The sequence below is a fragment of the Manis pentadactyla genome, chromosome 3, assembly GCF_030020395.1.
Source record: "Manis pentadactyla isolate mManPen7 chromosome 3, mManPen7.hap1, whole genome shotgun sequence".
In the NCBI taxonomy this organism is placed as follows: Eukaryota; Metazoa; Chordata; class Mammalia; order Pholidota; family Manidae; genus Manis; species Manis pentadactyla.
This window is the reverse complement of record NC_080021.1, coordinates 16,340,321-16,365,892: the sequence shown is the minus strand read 5'-3', so window position 1 is coordinate 16,365,892 and position 25,572 is coordinate 16,340,321. Positions and strand designations below refer to the sequence as shown.

General features: G+C 41.7%; 1 long non-coding RNA gene across 2 annotated transcripts; it reads right to left on the bottom strand.

Moving 5' to 3' along the window:
- Positions 1–1,058: 1,058 nt before the first annotated feature.
- Positions 1,059–25,572, bottom strand: LOC130682810 (uncharacterized). Of its 2 annotated transcripts, XR_008996170.1 has the most exons (3): positions 25,416–25,572; positions 2,178–2,351; positions 1,059–1,968 (listed from the first exon to the last, which is right to left on the bottom strand). It is a non-coding gene; the product is annotated as an uncharacterized LOC130682810 (long non-coding RNA). The 2 variants fall into 2 exon arrangements; XR_008996169.1 differs by lacking the exon at positions 1,059–1,968 and having other exon boundaries at positions 2,157–2,351; positions 25,416–25,571.

Below are 25,572 nucleotides of genomic sequence, written 5' to 3'. Positions count from 1 at the left end.
CTAGCACCCAACTTATTAAAACTGGAATAATCGCACTATATATTACAGGGGTTGTGGAGTAATGCTTTCGAGAGCATCTTTATTGACATTTTTCCTCGTCAAAATAACATTGTATGCTTGACATCATTAAACCCATTTTGCAGATGGGGAAAGATGAGACTTGTGTTTTCACCTGGGTTGTTTAGCTGTTAAATGGAAGGACTGGAAATTTAGCCTGAAAGTCTGTGCTTTTAACAAGGTAGATTTATTTTATCAACCTACCTCTTGGTTCTTTATTATCTAGGACCACAGTAGATTCTGCTTACATTTTCATTCATTTACAAGTATTTATAAAACCACACCTATTTGGATGGCTATTGTCAAAACAATAAAAATAAAAATAAGTGTTGGTGAGAATGTGAAGAAACTGGAACCCCTGTACATTTCTGGTGGGGATGTTAAATGGGGCAGCAACTACGGAAGATGGTATGAAGGACCTCCAGACTTTAAAGATAAAATTACCATATGATCCAGCACATCCACTTCTGGGTATTCAGAAGAGTTGAAAGCAAAATACTCAAACAAGTATTTGTACACACATGTTCATAGCAACATTTTTCACAACATCCACAAGGTGGAGACCACCTAAATGTCCACTGATAGATAGCTGAATGAAAACCAAATATGGCATATACATACAATGGAATATTACTCTGCCTTAAAAAGGAATGTAATTCTGTTATATATTATAACATGGATCAGCCTTAAAGACAATATGCTAAATGAAATAAGCTTGTCACAAAAGGACAAGTATTGTATGATTTGACTAAAATGAAGTCCTAGAATAGTCACATTAATGAGACACAAAGTAGAATATTGACCACTATTCTACTTACCAGGTAACCAGAGGCTGGGAAAAGGAGATAAGAGGAGCTATTATTTAAAGGACACAGAGTTTCCATTTGGAAAGATGGAAAAGTGCTTGAGATGGTTGTACACTAATGTGAATGCCACTGGATTGTACACTTAGAAATGGTAGAAATGACAAATTTTATGTTATATATATTATCCACAATTTTTAAAAGCCTTTATAAAGGTATTTATAAAGCATATTTATCTTTATTGATGGTGAGTGATACAGTGATGGAGAAAGCATGGCAAGAAGCCAGCCATCTCCTTCTATCTGGAGCAGTAGGTCTATTAACAGCTAGCAATAGTACAAAACCCTAACAGATTTGATTGGAGATATTCTGAATCAATGAATCCATCCAGATACTGATAATTCTCTATTAAAACAACCAAAATATTTTTAAGAGGCTGTAATACTCGGAGCTAGAAACCTTCCTAAACCATTACCCATTTCCCTAATTGCACTGTGGAAATTGGGCATTTATTCATTATTCATCAATTTATTCTGTATTTTCATGTAACCACACAAATTTACTGGACAAATACTATTCAGTAGGCACGGTTCAAGTTTTAGAGACATAAAGATGAATAAGACCTGGCTCTGGCCCTAATACGCCCAGCATCTGGGGCTACATAGAACAGACATGTCAGAAATGAACACTCTAAACAGTAATTTTGATGGAATCTGCACAGAGTATGGAGATGGAGGAGGCACAAAGCTGAAGTGATCAATAGATTTGGGCAAGGGGTAGTCCGAGAAGGCAGGTGCATGGAATCTTGAAAAGTGCGTGTGTTTTTGCCAGATGAATGGTGGAAGGAAGGAATCTCAGGCATTGGGAAGCGTGAGCTAAGGCCTGGAGTTCTAAAGCACAGGTTGCTCCATATGAGTTACAGGAATGAATGGTGCTCTGTCTTGAGATGGGACTGGACAGGGCTGCAGGGGCCAGATCATGAAGGACTTTGCATGCTAGTTTGAAATATTCACCCTTGGCATTAAGGAGCTGCAAAGGGCCTCAGTGGCAGTTCCTTCTCTGAGAGATCACATTGGCAGCTTGGAGGGGGATAGATTGAGACCATGAGCTGTTGGAAAGAGACACAACAGTTAGGGAATTACTGCAATAGTCCAGACAAAAGGTGATGTAGGTATGATCCAAGATGGTAGCAGGAGAAATGGAGAGGAAGGTATTAATACAAAATGATGAAGAGGTATAACAGATAGAACTTGGTCATAAATTAAATGGGGAAAAGAGTATGCAAAAAAATGAGGCTTTTTGCAAAACATCCATCACCTTTATGGATATCAATAAATTATGCTAGTTGTATGATGACAATATCTCCAGAGGTTATAAGTTAGACGTGTGGTTTCCTGGTTCAAGATTTGTCTGTCTCTTCACTGTGGTCAATCATCATGTTGTTTTTACTTCCAGCAGGCATTTCCCTTCTAATCTGAAGTCTGTTATGACCTAGAAAAAAAATGAGGTGGGTGAGGGTGTTGACATGTTGAGACTATTATTTAGGAGCCTTTGGATGTAATGCTAGAAGGAAGTCCTTGCTAAGGACACAGCCTTGTTCATGTCTGCATCCCCCAGGAAAGAGCTTGGCATATCATAGCTCTTCAAAAAGTGTTTGTCCCACAAATAAATGAACCAATGAGAGGGTCAAATACTGTTTTCCTATCAGCCATTTTTTGAGGTGTGATTCTTTTTGCATAGAAAGTTCTTGGGTATGAGAGAAAGGGGGAAAATTGGAATGATACTTAGGGCTGATGGAAGTAGTGTAGTACATGCCTATGAAACTAGTTCATGATTCCACATTGTCCTATAGTCTATGCAATGCTTTATAACATGTTCTCTGTAAGCATGCTGTGTGTGTTAGTAGCCTGGACAAAGATTGATTGACAGTTCTGAGTTTGGTTGGGGTGCTGGTCCACTAATACCCCTGCCAATGCTCCCCATAGCCTCGGGCAGCTCCAGGGTCAGTCCTTCCGGGGCAGCAGGAGTTTAAAGCAGCATGCATCCGCATCTCTAACATCAGGACAAAACTCTAGGTTAGTTTATTCCTACAATCTCCCTTCCCCTTCTACAGGCAAACAACATCCCAGAGCCTGAGGGTGCAGGGAAGCTGGGAGGGGAAGATGGAGTTAGGAAGGCGGCCCAGGGTGGGAAGCCCATTGCAAGGTTTTGAAAAGGATCGGACACATCCTCTCGTCCTTCTCAGGCAAAGAAACATTAAAGACAACACTATGAAGAGTACTCAGAAAGGAATTATGGACTGAATTCCATGTCTAGTAGGAAAAATGGAGACTGTGAATAGAAATAGTGCCAGCAGAAAATGAAGGCAATGGTAAATTTGGCAGGTAGGTCAAATCCCTCTGGGGGGCTTTTCTTGCCAATTTGAAAGCTGGCCTTTCAGGTAGACCCTCAGGGTGGAGAAGCTGGGTCCCTGCCTCCGGTTATTCCTCCGCAGGCTTCCTCACAGGCTGCGCTCCAGCTGCAGATCTCCAAAGGCTCATCAGCCTCCCAGGCCGAAGTCCACACTCAAACTCCTTGGCTGCCATCTGAGATTCTCTGTGGGGCTCTTGCTTCCCCTTCATCCCAGCCTCCTTGCATTTTAGGTTCCAACCAAGCCAGCGTGGTGGGGTTCACCAAATGAGTCATGTTCTTTATTTTTTCAAAGACTTTTCCCATCCTAAAATAGTGCCCTCTTCTCTCCCTAACCCCTACCTCTGCATAACACAAAGCCTCTGTTCAGAATTTTTTTTTTTTGAGAGGGCATCTCTCATATTTATTGATCAAATGGTTGTTAACAACAATAGAATTCTGTATAGGGGACTCAATGCACAGTCATTAATCAACCCCAAGCCTAATTCCCAACAGTCTTCCAATCTTCTGAAGCATAACAAACAAGTTCTTACATGGTGAACAAAGTCTTACATAGTGATAAGTTCTTACATGGTGAACAGTGCAAGGGCAGTCATATCACAGAAACTTTCAGTTTTGATCACGCATCATGAACTATAAACAAGTCAGATATGATTATTTGTTTGATTTTTATACTTGATTTATATGTGAATCCCACGTTTCTCCCTTATTATTATTATTATTTTTAATAAAATGCTGAAGTGGTAGGTAGATGCAAGATAAAGGTAGAGAACATAGTTTAGTGCTGTAAGAGGGCAAATGTAGATGATCAGGTGTGTGCCTATAGACTAAGTATTAATCCAAGCTAGACAAGGGCAACAAAACATCCACGGATGCAGATTTCTCTCAAAACAGCGGGGGGGTGAGATTCTAAGACTCCCCTCTGTTGATCCCCAATTTCTCACCTGATGGCCCCCCTGCAACTGTGCCTGTCTTAGGTTGTTCCTCCCTTGAGGAATCTTACCCGTCTCTGGCTAACCGGTCATCTTCCGGGGCCATACAGGGAAATGTAAAGTTGGTAAGTGAGAGAGAAGCAATATTGTTTGAAAAGGTTAGCTTTTTACTTCTTTGCAGATTTATGCCCTGTGGCTTCTATGCCCTGCATTTGTCTTGAGGTATCTTTACCACTTGGAAGAATTATGATACTCGGTAATTTCGATATGAGGCACACGAATTCTACTAAAGGGTTGTAATTAGGAAGGAAGAAGAAAAGCTATAGAAGTAGCAGATGGAAGAAAACATGGGAAGATTGATTATTTCTTTGACATATCTTCTTGTAGAGTAACATAAGCATGTATAGGTTTTAAACTACTAATTAAATTGCGCACATATATTAACATATTAGGAATACAGCTACATAACAAAAGCAGACCTACAATTACCAGCCATATCCAGTGAAACCAAAGAAACCAGTTAGACACCCTAGGCATTTGTGAAAACTTATCAATGATATGATGGATATTGTCTAACTGAATTTGAATAGTTTGAGAAAAATCAGACAAATTAAAACAACACATTCCTGGGAACTGTTCACATCCCATATGTTCTTTTAACAGTAGATAGTCTATAGTCACAAGATTTTGGAGCGCTGCAACTTGCACTTGTCCTAATTCTTGGTTGAGTTCCAACACTATAGATCCAGTCAAATTTGTTGTTTTACTGTATGCAGAGGCCGGCTTAGATATTTCCTTCTTTATTCCAATGGCAAGTCCAGGAACCGGTGGGATGAATGCAGCTACAACTGCAACAGCGCCAGGATCTTTGTTGAAGTTTTTTAATGAACATCTTCTGGAATGACTCTTCCAGAGAATGTTGATGTTGGAAGTTCTTCTTCATATTGTATCTTAATTCTTTTTCTGGGTAGCCAAATTAGGCTGTGATCCTCTGTATAAACACAAACAAACCCTTGGCCCACACTTTGATATGCCCTTTATACCATTGTGAAGAACTTATTGGAGATCACCACACAGGAACTGTTGTTTTTTTTTTTAAGAGTGTTCAGTGTTCAGAATTTTTAATCACTCATGTACCACCTATGTTCTTTCAGAGCATTGGCCCTGATGATAGTTGCTTGCTTTTTGGTTGCTCTGTTTTTTGCTTCATACCTTAGACTTTACAAGGGTGAGGGTTTTTCCTTTTAACTTTGAATCCAGCACAAGAAGAACACCTGAGACTTGGGTCGTGTCAAATAAAATGTGTCATGCATTGATATTTTGGGGAGCTAACTTTCATAATTTAGACTATATTTTAACTCTTTCAAGTGTATCCACCTCATTCCATTGACTCAGATACTCATTTACACAGGGCACTTAGAAAAGTCTGATGACTGTATGTTTGAATCAAAAGGAAAAGATAGAAAGGGCAACCACCACACAGTCCCATTCTCCTAGCCGTGGGCATAGGGGTGAAAGTTGCTATGGACTGAACTGTGTTTCTCCCAAGTTCATATGTTGAGGTCTTAGCCCCCAGATCTTAGAATGTGACTGTATTTGGAGACAGGTTCTATAAAGAGGTAATTTGGTTAAAATGAGGTTGCTAGGATGGGCTTTAATCCAATATGACTGGTGTCCGTACACAAACGGGAAGTTTGGACGCAGATGCAAAGGAAGACCACGTGAATGCACACAGGGAGAAAGCATTGACAAGCCGAGGAGAGACGCAGCGGGAGAAACCAGCCCTGCTGACACCTTGACCTTGTACTTCCAGCTTGTAGAGATTAGAAAGAATAAATAAACAAATAATTTAGCCACCTAGTGTACAGCACTGTTACAGCAGGCCTAGCAGACTAGCATAAAGATGTTGAGATGTCACACAATGCCCCGAGATGGACCTGGCCCGCTGCAGACCCAGGGAACCGGTTCCTCCAGGGCAGCAGCCCCTCGGTGCCAGACCCCGTCTCTGCTATCTAGGAGGAGGGCTGAGTCGCAAGGACGCTCCTCATCTCTGCCCGGGGATCTGTTCTCTGTTATTTCCACTGGCAAGCCCTCCAATCCGTGCAGCTTTTGGTTCAGCTTTTCATTATTCTTTCCCCCTCATGCTGGTTACATCGGGAGATGTGGGGTAGTGATATCTTTCTCTCTTGGGCTTGTTGCCTCATAAAATCATACACAGAATTTGGGACATCATTTATTTTGCCTTGGCAATTAATACTTTACAATACCAAGGGTGAGAATTTTAATAAATCAAAACTCCCTCTCCCTGACTCTTGTTGACTATTACAAGGATATGTTTGACTTAAAAAACAATTTAAACAAAAATATATACACACTATGAATCTTGAATAGCAAGATAGACTTGCTCTGGTTTTACTTTTTCTGATAAAGACAAAGAAAAAAAAACACTAGCAGAAGAGGTTGATACCAGCTTCCCTGTCTTCATCCCAACTTTCAGGTGTTGACAATCACAATTAATAATAGTAATAATAATAATAAACTCTATAGTGTAATTACTCTCATTGTACAGATGATGGAGGATTGTTTCAGGGCCTACAAGCCACACAAATGATAACTGACAGAATTGGGATTTGATCTCAGTTCTCTCTGATCCCCAAGACTAAAGTGCATGCGAAGATATGCTATCCTGGACTTCTTTATCTACCAGTTGCCAGTTTGTTATATGTCAAATATATTTAAATAAAAAGTTTTTTAATAAAAACTTTTATAAAGAGAACACTAAAAAGATAATGATACCCTGTCTTACAAAGGACAAGATAGATTAAGGGACATTTGCAAACTCTCTATCATATGCAAACTTTTGTTGTCATCTTGTTTTAAAACACCTGGGAAGATTACATTTTAATTGATGATGGAAACAGGGAGGATTTTTCACCATATCTTTAGTAATGTTTTTGGTTGCAAGATGGAAGAGGTGGAATTGTAACTTTCAGAACAGTGTCAGAGCATAACAGGAATTGGTTTATCCTGTTGCAGAGAGCAGTTCAAACAACAAATGAGGGTTTCGCTAAATGACTTCTAGGGCTCTTCCAAATTTTCATAGCCTTTGACTTTCTGACCAAGACACAATTGTGAGTTCTTATTCCTGAAAAAGTCCTCAGACATATCAATTAAACCTCTTACTTTACAATAAGAGGGAAGCAGGCTTTTTGATGCTCTGTGGTGAAGAAGTGGCTGAGATAAGAACCAGGTGTTCAGTATCTTTCCCTCAGACACTCTACTTTGTTGATCTCACTCACCTAGTGATTGGCAGGCCCAGCCCCTGGACCCTGTTCTGCAGCCCATGAGGCTGAAGGTCCATAGAGGTGATTTCCCTGGGCCAGGTTGACAAGAACACTTGTACAAGAGACAAAAGCATGGAGCTGAGCTAGTTTCTGTGCAGTGTCCAACCTTAGCCATCTTTTAGAAAGAATGGAATCATTGGCCTCTGTCTTCCCTCAGCTTTGGTGGAAGATAACCAAGAGCTACAGAAGCAAGTAGCCACATTTAAACTATTAAGCACTTATTTTGAGTGCTGAAAAATAAACCTTCAGTCAGCCTTGTAAACCAGTTTCCTGCTGTCTTCCCATGCTGGTTCATAAACTCACCACTTGAGATTTTGGGGTACAGGAGTGCTGACTAAGCAGCAGTTGATCAAACACTAGGCTCAGAGCCTGAATGTGAAGAAATAAGAATGTTAAAGTGTTATGCAGCTTGCCCACACCGTGTGCCTGCAGCCCTGTGCTCAGTGTTGGAGGCAAAGCTCTACCCCCTTGCTGGTCCACCCAGGCATGGAGCAAACAGAAGCCAGTAAGCCAAAGGGTGAAAGCGAGCCACCGATGCCATTCAGGCTGCACTGCAAATGCCTGGTGAGGTGAGTGTCTGCAGCAAGAGAGTTGATTCATCTGGGGGTGAAGGGCTTCCTCAGGGTATTAAAAATTGAGCTGAGATAATCTCAACAAAAGCCCTCTGAAGCTGGCTTTAAACCCCTATAAAGCCCCCTTTAAAAATGAGAACACTGAGGCTCAGTGAAATAAAATGGATTTCCGAGGCCCCTAGAGTTAAGAGCAGAGCTTGTATTCAAAGCCAGGAATGTCTCCTACTCTGCACCCTCCCCAAGACACCACGATTCATGCCCTAGGACCCCTTTTGTCCAGACTTCTAGTTCCCATTTAATCATCCCTGGGTGTGTTTGTGTTCTCTGAGACACAACCAGAATCCTCAGCACAGCGTAAACTTTAGACTCTGATGAGCTTGGATTCAAATTCTATTTCTTTTACCTGCTGTGTGAGGCTGTGAAAGTCATTTTAACTCGACCTCCCTTTCCTCAACAATAAAGAAGAAATAACGCTGTGTATCTCACTGAGTTGTTTCCAAGATTAGAAATAAAGAAATACAAGGTGCCCCATAAAATAATAGCCGCAAAATCATCAAATGAAAAAGCTACCATTTGTTGAACATCTACCAGGGGCTAGACACATGAATGATCACGTTTCTTCCTTTCAATAATCCCTGGAGGTAGGCACAGTTATTATCCTCGTGTTAAAGAAGAGAAAACTGGTACCAAGTATGAGAGTAAGTGGCCCAAAGTCATAAAGCCAGGAAGTGGCAGAACTAAGATAAACTCCCAGGCAGCCTGTGCCCGGAGCCCTTGCCCTGTGCTACCACACGGTGCCAGCTTCCCAGCCACTTCCTATGATGTGGAGAGAGGACGTGGGAAGCTGGACTGGCTGTTCCTTCCAGAAGAGACTTTCTGATCTGCTTTCCTTGTGGGTGAGTTTGAAAGCTCTGTGGACACACACTCACACACACGGATGACAAAGCTTCCATTTTGGGGCTCTTGGGGCTGGCCCTTTCATTACTGTTTCAGGGTGTTCTATAAAGGCTGTTCTTGGCTTCATTGCCATCTGCTTGGTTCCCTCCAGCTGCAGAACTGTACACAGAGACGAGTTTATTTTTGGTAGTATGTACTTTCTGAGCTGAAACCATTACAGGCTGCTGTCCAGATCCTCTGAAAAATCATCTCAACCAGCCCAGAGAATGGTAGACTCATTTTTCTTTCAACTCTCAATTCAAAGGAATAAATTGGAAGGAGAAGGGAAGAGGCATGGACAAAGTAACTCAAGTGGCCAGGGAGAGGGGAAAGGAGGAAAGTAACACGTGGACCTGGCCAGCAAGGGGAAGTCTGGCATAAAACAAGAACTGCACAACACACAGTAAAGGCCAGCTTATTTCGTGACATTCCGACTCCCCCAAGGGGCCATGCTGCTTCCTGCTTCCATGTCACTTCCTGCTTTACCTTTACTGAACCCTTTATGTTAAAAAGGGCTCCCCAAATCTCCTGTGCCCTGGAGAGTGGCTTCAGCAGTATTTCGTCTCTCCCCTCCACCCCTTGGAGGCTTCCTGAAGGCTTCTCACTTCTCAAACCATTTTTCAGATATTTATTGTGATTATTACACGCACTTGAAGTGGTTGGCCTTCGTATTGTCACTTTACATGCAAAAAAAACCCAAATCTTGGAGAATAAAAACACTTCCTTTAATTCAAGCTGATAAAAACTAGAATGGAACTTGGACCCCACCCTCTGCCTATTCAGTGAATACTGTCTGCTTCCTCATGAGGATAAATAACCCTACTTTGGTCGCAAGACTTACACATCGCCTACTCTAACTGTCCTTGTTTTGGGTATGGTGCCCAGGAAGAAGGCGCCTGCCCAAGCTCACCTGGCCAATTTGCAGGTGACTGATTTTTGGGAATACTCCAAGAGCTCAGAGATTAGAGGCAAGTTTATTTTGACAAGTAAATCAAATAGTTGTTACTCACCAGTCTAAATGGGTTGTATTCAGAAATGCAAAATATTTATGGTCCACAAGGAAAAAATTGAATTCATTTATGTCTCTTTTGAAAAAATTGGGTACCTCATGCAGAATATATTGCTGCTTTTACTCATAGTACTTGAGTTCTACTCTGCACATTACTGAGTCATGGCTTAGTTAATGCCTGATTTCAGTTGGCAACGTGCTATTTATGGAAGAAAAGAAAAGGCTGTAATGTTTTGGAGTTGAACCAGTCTTTTTATCTCTGAACTGTGCATGTGCATCAGCGAGATGTTAATGCCTCTAACCTAATTTCAAGCAACAGAAAACGGATTCATTGAAAAGAGCAGAGCGTCTGTCTAGTTGTATGTTTATCCTTGATAATGGTGTCCCCATTCAGTAACCCGCTGCCGAAAGGCTCGCCTGGATAAGAGACTGTGTCTTTTCAAAAACTCTTGCTCACAACAGCTGACATTTGTCACTCCGTGTAGTGTAGCCTGTGCTGACTGACAGAGCATCTTCACACTCCCAATCCAAATCACAGTTACTGGAACATGGTAGTTGTTCAATACATTTCTGATCCTCCTCCCCCAGCAGGTGAGCACCTGAGCACCTAGGAGCTGGGCAAGCAGATTGTAGAGGTGGAGTACTGGCAGGTCTGGGGCCGGACCCTGATCTCACCGTTCTGCAACCAGTCTGAATTTATTTACTGAAAAAATCCACTTACTTTCTCTACTTTGGAGAATCAAATTTTAAGTTAACATACAAAAGTACTTAGCATAAAATCTGGGATGTAGTAAATTCCCAATGCCAGAAATTAAATAATAATTATTAAATAAGTAAAATAATGTGTTATGTTTCTTCAGGTTTGTAATTATAATAATTATGATAATTTAATCTCCCTTTTTGGCACTTTGAATTTGTCAGAAAAATTCACAACAGCTTTTATAATTAGAATCACCCAGGGAATTTTTAAAAAATACAAATGCCTAGACCCCCACATCCAGAGATCCTAATTTAATTGGTTTCTGACGGTATACTGACACTGCTAGTTTTAAAGCTACCCTGGGTGATTTCATGGGCTGCCAAGGCTAAAAACCACAGAAGTAAATTCAATTTGTTCTTGACTTTGGCACCTGTGGTCTATGGCCAAGTTTCTACCCAAGTGTCAGTCCTCCATGTCCCAAGAGTTTTGCAAGCCCCACTGTCATAGTCCTTATTTACTGCATTGCCAATAGCTTGCTACTACTACCTTTTGTTAATCTTGTCTCCTAGAATTCAAGTTCTTAAATATCAAAGACTATGTCCCTCCCATTAATAATTGTATATTCAATGCATAACACAGGGACTGCCACAAAACAGAGACAAAAATATGTATAAATGCATGACAGGTCTATTCAAAATAAGGAAATATTTTCTGTGCTGGGAAGCCCATTAAACAAAAATTCATGGGAGGTGTGTGTGCATAAGGAGGAAGATGGGAGGATTTCTTTCACACCTAGGATTTCACATGTGGGAACCTAGCTCAAGAGGGCTTAGAGATTTTGTTGTATAGTTGGATTTACCATTAGGCAAATGTAAATAATGACTGAGCATTTCTTGGGGCTTTCCTGTAAGCTAAGAATCATATTCCATGGCTTTCTGCCTGGGAACCCCTCCTTCATGACCTTTAGTCAAAAAAATACCCCAGAGGCCCTGCCAGATGCTAGGGTGTGGGGAAGTTGGGGTTCCTATGGCCAGAATCCTCACTGAACTTAAACCACCTGATGATGTAACTGGCCGGTTGATGTAACACACCTTTAGGCAATAAGCTATTATTGCGCTATATAGAGAGCTCGGCCCAGTGCTCTGGGGGGAGGCAGAGACTTCAGTGCTCAACCTACCGCCAGGAGAACAAGCTGGGTAATAAACCCTTTCACCCCAAAGAACATTTTGCTGTCAATTTCTTTGGTCACATTGAATCCATAGTGAACTTGCCTGGGGCTGAAACCATTGGCAACACATAGGGCACCCAAAGAGATGAAAGATCAGAAACAAGTACCTTACCAAGCATGCTGCTCTACAGGGAAAATGCAGCAAACCTACAGAAAAAAATTAAATGAGAAAATGTACTATTTTATAAAAAGAAATTGAGGGTAGATGTCAAATGATTTTGTAGTTCCATTGAGGTTGTTAAATGTCTTGCCTTCAAGTTCTAAATGAGCCCTCTTTACCCTGACAAAATCCCCTTGAATTTGAGAAGGAATTGATCCTTGACTCAAACATCCTACAAATGATCGAGTCTCATGGACTGGCAGGTGGATCTATGGGAGACGATATGTATAAGTAATCCAAAATGACCCAGTGGTCTCTCAAATTGGAGCAATTTAGGATCCAGGTTTCTGGTATGTAACCCTAGACCTAAAATGCAGCTCTGACTTTCAAGTCTAGTCCACTGGAGATCTTTAGCAAAAGATTTTTAGCCTAATTAGTTAACACATCTAACCTGAAACTCCTCCATAACTAACCATCTGCCTACCACCACTACTGTAGATGGCTAATTACATCCAGGTATGATATTGATTGGTTTGGATCAACTTATTATTGCCATTGAAGTGGAATGCAATTAATTATATGGTTCTGGGTTGTTCAAAAATAATTCTACTGCATCATGAATAAAGGGTATGAGAAAAATCTACTAACTATAGGAAAACAGGCATGAATAAACCCTCCAAGTACTTTTGACTCATGTTTGAGTCATGGATATTATCTGTGTACCAAGAGAGGATCTTTTTGAATCACCATCATTATTAAGAAAAATTTAATGAGGCCCACACACCCATGGAATTTTAATAATGGGACCCAGGTTGGGTCCCATGTCAGTGACAGTTTGGTGCACCTGTGCCTGGGTGAAGACATGTGCTTAAGGCAGGTCAAGCTTAGACACTTGCTATGCCTTGTCTAGCTTATTTAATCAGTTTTCCCTTTGGTCACCCCGCTACAAGTCTTGACCATGCCAATGCCACATTCATGCAGCAGCCAGAGCGATCTTTCCAGAACACAAATCAAAGTCCTTTCTCTGCTTATAATTTTCCAGCTATCAGAACATGGTTCTCAGACTTTCTTGGGTTTAAAAGTCACCTGGTGAAACTGACATACACAGATGCCTGGGGCCCACAGTCAGTGATCTAATGCAGTACTATAGGGCAGAGCCCAAATAGGATATTTAATTAGCTACCAAGAGGATTCTAGTGCAGTGGCCTGGACATACTGTATGGTCTTGCAGCACGCCAATGGCTTGTAGCATGAAGCACATGATTCCTTAGTGACAGCAAGGACCTCCGTGATCTAACTCTGCTGTAACCTGGCCTCATCTCCTACCTCTGCAGCTTTATTTTATGCACCCTCCAGCAAAAACAAGCCTCTCCAGCTTCTCCACTCCCCCCACGCTCTTTCAGGCCTTAGTACTTTTCCCCCCAGAGTTCCCACTACCTGGAAGGCCCTTCTCCACTCATGTCTACCATGAGTAGGTAAACTGTTGTCCAGGGTCTTATCTGTGCAATGGTGACTAGCTGAAAAGCCAGCTTGTCCCAGGGACACACTTGTCTGACTGGACACTCAGAGGATATATACTTTTGGAGATTCACTTACTCAAAGAGAATGACTTCTAATTCGGAGAGAGGGTTTGTGCTGGAGGAAGCTCTGTCCCTTTTGTCTCCTGGGCACAATGTTATTCATTCTCAAGACTCAGCCTGTTGCCACTGTTGGCTGGGTTGGAAACCTTCCTCGCTACCCTGCAACACCACTGTTCTTCACTCACCCCATAGCCCTGTGGTCGCCTCAAACTCCTGGCTTATCATAGTTACACCATAAATATGTATAACTGTGAAAGCATCTCATAGGAAACTCCAGTCACTGGCCAGTATTTCTAATACCACCAAGAGCAACTGCTCTGTTTTCCAGCCCCCTGTGCTCTATCTAAAGAGATGCAGAGGGGACCTCTTTCCCATCCTGCCCTTAAGATCAGGGGCCCTTTAACTCTTGCCCTGAATCAGTGCTTTGCCCTCCTTGGAATTCATCTTCAGCAATACCCTACCTCCCCGTACACTGGCCTTCCTACCAGATCCAAGGAAGTGCCGCCCACTCACTGCCCACTGGGCCTTCAGTCATAACTGGAGTTGCCTCCATCTGCTCCAATCTCCTGGTCCACTTCTTAAACAATCATCCTTCAAGAACCATCTTCTAGTAGCCTCTGTTGATTTTCCATTCTCCTCCAAACAACACTCTCCTTGGACACAAAGTTGGGGTGCCCCAGTGCTGACAGCTGTTTTCCACCACGCAGAAGGAGAGAGTCTGTCAATAGCACCTAACCTTGGTGCTTCTCACCCGGCTGCCTTACACTCTGTCATGGATTTTCCGTTTCACAAAGGGGCCTGCTTACCACACTCCGCACTCACACGCATTATCTCCACTGGCGGGGCCCCTCTTCCTAATTTAGACAAAGACTCATATAAACAAAGCCCTCCTTTTTGTTTCTATAGCATCTTGGAACTTTTCTTGGTTATAGCAATGGCATTCTGATCAGTATTTGTCTTCTCTTTCCACAGGTACCCTGTGGGTTTGTTGAGGTCAGGACCTTTGCCTTACATTATAATCTCTGTAGTCACAAGCAAAGTGCTTGGTTCAGAGGAAGCAAACAACGGCATTTATCAAATCAATCAAACTGTAAAGTGCAGAAGTCTCCAAACCTATCATAAGTGTAAGTATATAGCCTACTCATACACTCAATCACTCATCTGTCCATTTATTTTCATTCACTTATTTTTAATCACATGAACCACACTGAGCCTTAATTTTCTCAGCTATAAAGTGTGAACAATGATCTCTCTTCTGATTATCTCACTAGAAAGTTGAGCATCAAAAGAGGAATGTTAAAAAGGAACATTTCAAAATGAAGTAAGAAAAAAAAAGGCACCATGGTAATACATGCAGACACTTTGGAATCATTTTATCCATGGACTTTTGACATCCATGAAAATCATAGTTTAAAGCAGCACTACCCAAGTGGATTTCACAAAATTAGGGATTTCTCAGAAACCGAATTCTGTGGTTAATGTTTGGAAATGAACTTTTTTTTTTGAAGTTAATTTATCTTTTTAACAGCAAAGTTTTCAGAACCTTCAATATGGCAATACCATCACCATACATCTCCAAGCAGTGATGAAGTGAGCAGATTCTCCAAACTTAATTGATCAGAGAACCTTGCTGCTGGTGAATTAGTTAATAATCCAGTCCTCCATCCGCACCCCAACCCCCCAGAACACCTTTTGGAAAAAATGGTCAGGAAAGGATTACATTCAGACACACTGTCTTCAAGAAAATTGGCACCAAACTCCACCCAGCAAAGGGACCATCCTTTCAGGTTTATAAAATATAAATCCTTTATAAAGGTTTTCAGAAAACTAATGAAAATCTCAAGAGAGGCACTGTAGTATATTAAATTATTTCCCTGAAGCTCAATAAAGCTACAATATATTTCAAGACAAGTTTATTTTTGTAACTACAACTGCATTTTGAAGGACTTGAGGTCCACTGCAACCATCATTTTCTGAATCACCTCTCTCTCTCGCTGTATTTCTCTATCTTTCTTAACCCCCAACCACTTAAAGAAAGACTCCTTCTGCTGGGGGAGGTCTGTGTAGAAAATGATTATAAATCAACTTGGTTCAACACTGTTCACTTACAGGAACGTTTGCTTCCTGTCAAGCCAATTTACTCAGTGTTTCGATATGTATTCAGTCCAGTTTCCATCCTTTTGTTTATGTCATTACCTCCACAGAAAGTCTCTTTCTTTTTCTTCACTCTTTTTTTCCTCTCCTTTTGCCACTTCTTTTTTCTCTCCTTTCTTCTGCCCATTCTTCCATTCACCCACCAACCCACAAACATTTATCTGACACTGTGTGAGATGCTGGAGGAACACATTGAACTAAGACCTGTTCTTTGATTTCAAGAAATTTAAATAGACAAATATGTTGAGAAACTGAATATAGAAATGGACAATAGCCAGATCATTTATAAAAAAACAGAACTCTGACCTGCAATCTGCAGCAACCGAAAAAAGCAACCCCTTATCTACAATGAATGACCTAGAAAGCCAGCCTGTTGTAAGTCAGACTTGCTGGAAGCAAGAGCATCTCTTTACAGTCATCCAGGAAGCTAAACATTAACTTCTGCAATAACTGGCCCCAAACATCTGGGATTTGATTACTAACTGGCAGCTTTCCTAATTTTTGTCCCTGTGTCCAACTTATAACCAAGCAGAGAAGGCCATATCACATAGGATACCCCATTTCTGGTGAGCCTGCCTCTAGCTATCCCAGGCCAACAGCCTCCGCTTAGGACATACCTGAAGCCTTCATCTTTTTCCAGTATAAAGTTTTTCCATTCCTACACCTGCCTCTGAGTCTCTGCCAAAACTGATGGTGGCTGGCTGTCCTGCTGCAGCAAGGCCAGAATTAATAGACTTTGCCTTTCTCCTTTAGTTGGCCATCATTTATTTCCACAAGTAAACAATGAAATGTGCCATGCAATGTAATCAGCATATAATAGAGGGATGTTCAATATACAATAGGTACACATACACATGCACACACACACAAACACACACACATATTGAAGAGTCAAATCTTCTAGAAAGGATTAAAAGAGGAGATAAGATAGATCAAGGAAGGTTTTACTAGGGAGGTGCCCATGAGTTAAGCTGGAATGATATTACTGTATAGACAAAGCCAAAGGAGTGTCCAGTCAGGACAAATATGTGCAAAGGCACAAGGGCAAGGGGTTTTTCACAGCATAGTGCTTGGAATAATGAGAGCTAATATTCACTGGATGCATACTGACTTGCAGGCATGGCCCTAGGGACTTAGTCAATAACACTTTGAATTACATTTTATTATTCTGTCCATCACACAGACAAGAAAACTGAAACCAAGGGTCACAGAGCTGGTAAATGCTGGAGTTAGATTATGGACATACACATTTTGGGTTGAAAAGTCTAGCTGTTAAATCACTGTGGCATGCCTGGAATGCAGTAGGTGTGGCCACTAGGAAAGTGAGATGAAGCCAAACAAGAAAGGAGCAGCCAGGTGGAGCTTCCATGCTCCCCTAAGGTGTTTGCACATTCCTAGGTGCCTGCCCTGGCCACCCCCACTCACTGTGACACTCTCCTCCTCTGTAACAGTGTTCACTCTGGTCAGTGAGGCACTTACTTGCACATCACCTGCCTACAGCCCTTAAATTGCCCACAGCCCTTGAATGGAACAACTTGATTGGTGCATCTCTCATGTTTCATCTCCCGATCAGACTGTGAGCCACCCTGTGGAAGGCACCGACTTAGTAGGCAGAGCATTATCAGCTTCTCCCCTACGTGCCTAATACAGGGCACTGAGCAAAACAGGTCCTTCAATTAGCAATAAAGTAGCAACACAGAGAGATGGGATTAAAGATGGCGGCGTGAGAGGAGAGACAGAGGCTTCCTCCTAAAACTGGATACAATTAGAAAATTTAATTGGCGCAACTAATCCTGAGAGAGCAATAGGAAAGAGGACGGCATCAGACTGCACACACGTGGAGAAAAGAGCAGACCTCAACAAACGGAGTAACCTACCAGAGCTGTGGCTCCCGGGACCCGAGCCCCTCCCCCACCCCAGCTCACCCAGGGGACTAAGAGAAACTGATCAGGGAGGGAGTGGAAGGCTGGGACAGCTGAATACCTGGCTCCGGAGTCCTACACAGGGAGCACAAACCTACATTTCATGGTGCTAACTACCAGATTGGAAAGTTAATACAGGCAGAGTTCCTGGGGAGACTGGGATTCCGGCCGCTTGTGGAAAGCAGGGATCCATATTCGGCTGCTCTGGGACAAAAATTTATACCTGTGTGCCCGGCCCACTGGCTCAGGCAGTGGAGACAGGCACAGGAGCCGGGAGGCGGGGAACAGCTCTTTCCTACCCCCAGGCACCAGTACCGCTCCCCTGAGACCCCCGACATTGCGTCAGGGGATGAGCAGCTCCAGAGACTACAGCTTATGGACACTAGAGGGCGCCATAAAGAAACATGAAATGCCAAAGGAACCTTGTCCAGAGTAAAATTATTAATACAACTCCCGAGAAAGATTTAAATGATATGGACCTTGTGACTCTTCCTGAAAGGGGGTTCAAAATAAAAATCATCAAGATTCTAATGGAGGTACGGAAAGACATCCAAGAACTCAGGAATGAATTCAGGTCAGAGATCCAATCGTTGAAGAGCATGAGGGAGGGTATTAAAAGCAGGTTGGATACAGTGGAGGAGACGATAAATGAAATAGAAACTAGAGAAGAGGAATACAAAGAAGCTGAGGCACAGAGAGAAAAAAGGATCTCTAAAAATGAAAGAATATTGAGAGAACTGTGTGACCAATCCAAGTGGAACAATATTTGCATCATAGGGATACCAGAAGAAGAAGAGAGAGAGAAAGGGATAGAAAGTGTCTTTGAGGAGGTAGTTGCTGAAAACTTCCCCAATTTGGGGAAGGACATAGCCTCTCAGGCCATGGAGATCCACAGATCCCCCTACACAAGGGACCCAAGGAAGACAACACCAAGACACATAGTAATTAAAATGGGAAAGATCAAGGATAAGGACAGACTGCTAAAAGCAGCCAGAGACAGAAATAAGATCCCATACAAAGGAAAGCCCATCAGGCTAACATCAGACTTCTAAGCAGAAACCTTACAGGCCAGAAGGGAGTGGCATGATGTATTTAATGCCATGAAGCAGAAGGGCCTGGAACCAAGATTACTTTATCTGGCAAGATTATCATTTAAATTTGAAGGAGGGATTAAACAACTTCCAGATAAGCAAAAGCTGAGAGAACTTACCTCCCACAAACCATCTCTACAGTCCATTTTGGAGGGACTGCTATAGTTGAAGGGTTCCTAAGGTTGAGGTAATAAAACCACAGTGAAGAAAGTAGAACAGCTAATTACGAAGCAAATGCAAAATTAAATTAACTATCCTCAAAGTCAATCAAGGGATAGACAAAAATTACAGAATTTGATACCTAATATATAAAGAATGAAGGAGGAAGAAAAAGGAGGAGAAATAGAAAAGAACCTTTAGATTGTGTTTGTAATAGCATACGAAGTGAGTGAAGTTAGACTCTTAGATAGTAAGGAAAGTAACCTGGAACCTTTGGTACCCACGAATCTAAAGCCTGAAATGGCAATAAGTACATACCTATCAATAATCACCCTAAATGTAAATGGACTGAATGCACCAATCAAAAGACATAGAGTCACTGAATGGATAAAAAAACAAGACCCATCTATATGCTGCTTACGAGAGACTCACCTCAAACCCAAAGACATGCACAGACTAAAAGTCAAGGAATGGAAAAAGATATTTCATACAAACAATAGGGAGAAAAAGGCAGGTGTTGCAGTACTAGTATCAGACAAAATAGACTTCAAAACAAAGAAAGTAACAAGAGATAAAGAAGGACATTACATAATGATAAAGGGCTCAGTCCAACAAGAGGATATAATCATTCTAAATATATATGCACCCAACACAGGAGCACCAGCATATGTGAAACAAATACTAACAGAACTAAAGGAGGAAACAGAATGCAATGCATTCATTTTAGGAGACGTCAACACACCATTCACTCCAAAGGACAGATCCACCAGACAGAAAATAAGTAAGGACACAGAGGCACTGAACAACACACTAGAACAGATGGACCTAATAGACATCTATAGAACTCTACACCCAAAAGCAACAGGATACACATTCTTCTCAAGTGCACATGGAACATTCTCCAGAATAGACCACATACTAGGCCACAATAAGAGCCTCAGTAAATTCAAAAAAATTGAAATTCTACCAACCAACTTTTCAGACCACAAAGGTATAAAACTAGAAATAAATTGTACAAAAAAAGCAAAAAGGCTCACAAACACATGGAGGCTTAACAACACGCTCCTAAATAGTCAATGGATCAATGACCAAATTAAAATGGAGATCCACCAATATATGGAAATAAATGACAACAACACAAAGCCCCAACTTCTGTGGGATGCAGCGAAAGCAGTCTTAACAGGAAAGTATATAGCAATCCAGGCATATTTAAGGAAGGAAGAACAAACCCAAATGAATAGTCTAATGTCACAATTATCAAAATTGGAAAAAGAAGAACAAATGAGGCCTAAAGTCAGAAGAATGAAGGACATAATAAAGATCAGAGAAGAAATAAACAAAATTGAGAAGAATAAAACAATAGAAAAAAATCAATGAGACCAAGAGCTGGTTCTTTGAGAAGATAAACAAAATAGATAAGCCTCTAGCCAGACTTATTAAGAGAAAAAGAGAATCAACACACATCAACAGAATCAGAAACGAGAAAGGAAACATCACGACAGACCCCACAGAAATGCAAAGAATTACTAGAGACTACTATGAAAACCTATATGCTAAGAAGCTGGAAAACCTAGGACAAATGGACAACTTCCTAGAAAAATACAACCTTCCAAGACTGACCAAGGAAGAAACACAAACTCTAAACAAACCAATTACCAGCAAAGAAATTGAAGCGGTAATGAAAAACTACCCAAGAACAAAACTCCAGGGCCAGATGGATTTACCTCAGAATTTTATCAGACATACAGAGAAGCCATAATACCCATTCTCCTTAAAGTTTTCCAAAAAATAGGAGAGGAGGGAATACTCCCAAACTCATTCTATGAATCCAACATCACCCTAATGCCAAAACGAGGCAAAGACCCCACCAAAAAAGAAAACTACAGACCAATATCCCTGATGAACATAGATGCAAAAATACTCAACAAAATATTAGCAAACTGAATTCAAAAATATATCAAAAGGATCATACACCACGACCAAGTGGGATTCATCCCAGGGATGCAAGGATGGTACAACATTCGAAAATCCATCAACATCATCCACCACATCAACAAAAAGAAGGACAAAAACCACATGATCATCTTCATAGATGCTGAAAAAGCATTTGACAAAATTCAACATCCATTCATGATAAAAACTCTCAACAAAATGGGTATAGAGGGAAAGTACTTCAACATAATAAAGGCCATATATGATAAACCCACAGCCAACATCTTACTGAACAGCGAGAAGCTGAAAGCTTTTCCTCTGAGATCGGGAACAAGACAGGGATGCCCACTCTCCCCACTGTTATTCAACATAGTACTGGAGGTCCTAGCCACGGCAATTAAACAAAACAAAGAAATACAAGGAATCCAGATTGGTAAAGAAGAAGGTAAATTGTCACTATTTGCAGATGACATGATATCGTACATAAATAACCCTAAAGACTCCACTCCAAAATTACTAGAACTAATATCAGAATTCAGCAAAGTTGCAGGATACAAAATTAACACACAAAAATCTGTGGCTTTCCTATACACGAACAATGAACTAATAGAAAGAGAAATCAGAAAAACAATTCCATTCACAATTGCATCAAAAAGAATAAAATACCTAGAAATAAACCTAACCAAGGAAGTGAAAAACCTATACCCTGAAACCTATAAGACACTCTTAAGAGAAATTAAAGAGGTCACTAACAAATGGAAACTCCTCCCATGCTCCTGGCTAGGAAGAATTAATATTGTCAAAATGGCCATCCTGCCCAAAACAATATACAGATTCAATGCAATCCCTATCAAATTACCAACAGCATTCCTCAATGAACTGGAACAAATAGTTCAAAAATTCATATGGAAACACCAAAGACCCCAAATAGCCAAAGCAATCCTGAGAAGGAAGAATAAAGTGGGGGGGGATCTCGCTCCCCAACTTCAAGCTCTACTACAAAGCCACAGTAATCAACACAATTTGGTACTGGCAGAAGGACAGAGCCACAGACCAATGGAAGAGAATAGAGACTCCAAACATTAACCCAAACATATATGGTCAATTAATATTCGATAAAGGAGCCATGGACATACAATGGGGAAATGACAGTCTCTTCAACAGATGGTGCTGGCAAAACTGGACAGCTACATGTAAGAGAATGAAACTGGATCACTGTCTAACCCCATACACAAAAGTAAATTTGAAATGGATCAAAGACTTGAACGTAAGTCATGAAACCATAAAACTCTTATAAAAAAACATAGGCAAAAATCTCTTTATGGCATAAACATGAGTGACCTCTTCTTGAACATATCTCCCTGGGCAAGGGAAACAAACGCAAAAATGAACAAATAGGACTATATCAAGCTGAAAAGCTTCTGTACAGCAAAGGACACCATGAATAGAACAAAAAGGTATCCTACAGTATGGGAGAATACATTCATAAATGACAGATCCAATTAAGGGTTGACATCCAAAATATATAAAGAGCTCATGCACCTCAACAAACAAAAAGCAAATAATCCAATTTAAAAATGGGCAGAGAAACTGAACAGACACTTCTCCAAAGAAGAAATTCAGATGGCCAACAGACACATGAAAAGATGCTCCACATCGCTTGTCATCAGAGAAATGCAAATTAAAACCGTAATGAGATATCACCTCACCCCAGTAAGGACGGCTACCATCTAAAAGACAAACAACAACAAATGTTGGCGAGGTTGTGGAGAAAGGGGAACCCTCCTATACTGCTGCTGGGAATGTATATTAGTTCAACCATTGTGGAAAGCAGTATGGAGGTTCCTCAAAATGCTCAAAATAGACTCACCATTTGACCCAGGAATTCCACTTCTAGGAATTTACCCTAAGAATGCAACACTCCAGTTTGAAAAAGACAGATGCACCCCTTTGTTTATCGCTGCACTATTTACAATAGCCAAGATATGGAAGCAACCTAAGCATCCATCAGTAGATGAATGGATACAGAAGATGGACACCCTGTATTTGTTTGCCCTGGGGGAAGCTAGTTGTCATACTGTGAGAGAGCCCTGTGTAGGGATCCATGTGACAAAGGAGGGAGAGGACTACCAACAGCCACTTGAGTGAGCTTGAGAATGGATCCCCCAACCCCAGCTGAGCCTTCAGATAAAATGACAGCTTGACCTGGACCACAGCTTGACTCCCAAGAGCCCTTGAGCCAAAGGCACACAGCTAAGCAAGAATGCTGATTCCTGACTGCAGGAAACTAAAAGACAACAAATATTTACTGGTTTGGGGGCAATGTGTTATTTTACAATAGATAACTATCTGGGAGAAGGGCGTCCAGGCAGGGGTTACAAGTAAGGGCAAAGGCCCCAGGGCAGGAATGTACTAGGTGCAGTTCAGGAATAATGGCAAAGTGGCTGCAGTGGCTGGTGCAGAGAGAGCAAGGGGTAGAAGCACACATCAGAGGAGGTGGTGGGGGGTGGGCTCCGACAGCAAGGATTGCTGAGAAGCTGCTGTAGTTGTCTAGAACTCTCTGTCATGAGGGTATCCTATAACACACATTAAGGCATAAGTTATTAATAAGTCCTTTCTGTTTTCTCTGTGATGCTAAACTACACTTCTTTCTAATAGGCTGAATTTCATATAATTTCATTCCAATTTTTGCACAGAAATGGTCTGGCTTGGAAAGTGAGATAAGAAAAGGTGGAAAGTAATGGAAAATGGGCAAAAAGAAAATCACCTACTGAGGTCCTCTAAAGACCACCAATCCAATCCAGGTCTGAGCAGGATGAAACTCTAGACTCAACTGAGAGGAGGACAAGCTATGATTAACAGGTGTAACTGCCACCAGATTTTGGATATCAATATAGCACAGACAATGGGGCCATAGAGAAAACAGCTTATAGCAAAACAACATTATCTGTCTCCTTTCCCCCCCAAAAAAGAAGGGCAGATACACTCAGTGTTGCATGCACATGGTCAGGTTAGCCTAGGCCTGAGATACTAAGTCAAGACTTTTGTGTGTCCATCTCTTATTTTAATCCTTAAATTGTTATTCAAGAATTAACATTGTAGACAATGTTCAAAATATTTGGCTAGAGTATATGGTAAATACCCTTTTGTTGGCTGAAAAACTGGCCTTAAAGAACAGAATCTAAGAATGATTATTAAAGATGCCTAATCATGATGCAGTAATCTCAGGGGTAGGTGGCTTTATAAAAAGTATTCAGACTTAGTTGAGCTTTAAAAAGTCACTCTAGAATGTACAAACAAACGTTGTAGAAGAAGCTACATTAAATCTTCCATTTAGTGGTTCTCTAAATGATAGGGGATGAAGAAAATTCAAAAAGGCCAGTTTTCTCAGTATAGGCTGTGAAATGAAACCAGAGATCCCAATCGATTTCCCCATTTTTTTTCACAAAGCACCCAGGAAAGTGGTGGTAACTTTATTTTTGAAAATTTTGTAAGGAACTATGGTTTGTTTGGAAAGTAACCGTAGACAAAAGATAACATGATTTCAAGAATGAAGCACAGCATCATAGCAATTACCCAGTCAGTAAGTACAGAACTGAATTCTGAAGGCTATTAAATTGTCCTGGGATGAGCTACTATTTACCCTACTCAGAGGACAAAAGAAGATAAATCTATTTTTATCCTCTCATAAAACCTCAGCTCCATAAAGGAGGAAGCACTGGTCTCCATTAATCTATTATCAGGAACAAAACATAATGGCGTTGATCAAGATAAAAGTGACCAGCATACTTCTTCCTGAGAAGTTCTGAAATGCGACTGATCACTCTAGTCTGATTCATGAATTCCGGAAAAGACAGGAGAAGGAAAGCTACAAGGTGTTTCTACTTCTGGGCAGAGACGGCAACCCTCTCTTCCCCAACCGCCTCCCACCGCCCCCACCATAGCCTATGTTGGAGGAGCTCCGTAGAATTAGACTTGGCTCCATTACAGGCTCTGCCTTTTTTTTTTTTCCTTCCTGTGCAACTATAGACAAGTCAGGACGCTCGGAACTGTATCCGAACTGCAAAGGTCTTTGGCACGACCATGGAGGGAATTTCTGTGCAGAGAATGGCAATGACTTGCCCAAACTCACAGCCTACAGCAGAACTGGAATTCAAACCCGAGTAAAACCAACCACTCAGTTTTCACGAATAAGTGGAGGAATAACGATGTGCACACAGCATTGCTTCCGGAAACTTGGAAGACCAGATGCGGGCCAAACAGCTGTGCATGACTTCCTAAAGCGCCAAAACGTCGTAGAAGATCACTGCCAAGTGGCGATGCAGAGCCAGGACTGCAGCCCCAGCCCAAGTAGGCGCCTCAGTCCTGCACCGCGGGCGCCGCCAGCCAGACCCAACTCCATACAGCAGACGCCCCCTCGGCCAGCGCGGCCCAGCCCCGGGAGGGCGTAAAAAGGAAGGCGGCGTGTGCATCCCGCCGCGACTCACCTGTCACCCGGGCCGCGCCTGGGCGCACGCGCAGTGCCGGCGATCACGCGCAGAGTGGGCGCCCCGTCCTCACCCTTCAGTCTTCGCAGGACTACCCTTTTTGCCCTAGCCCCGGATCTTCTGCCGGCTGGACCCGGCTTCCGCCCCGGTGGGGAGG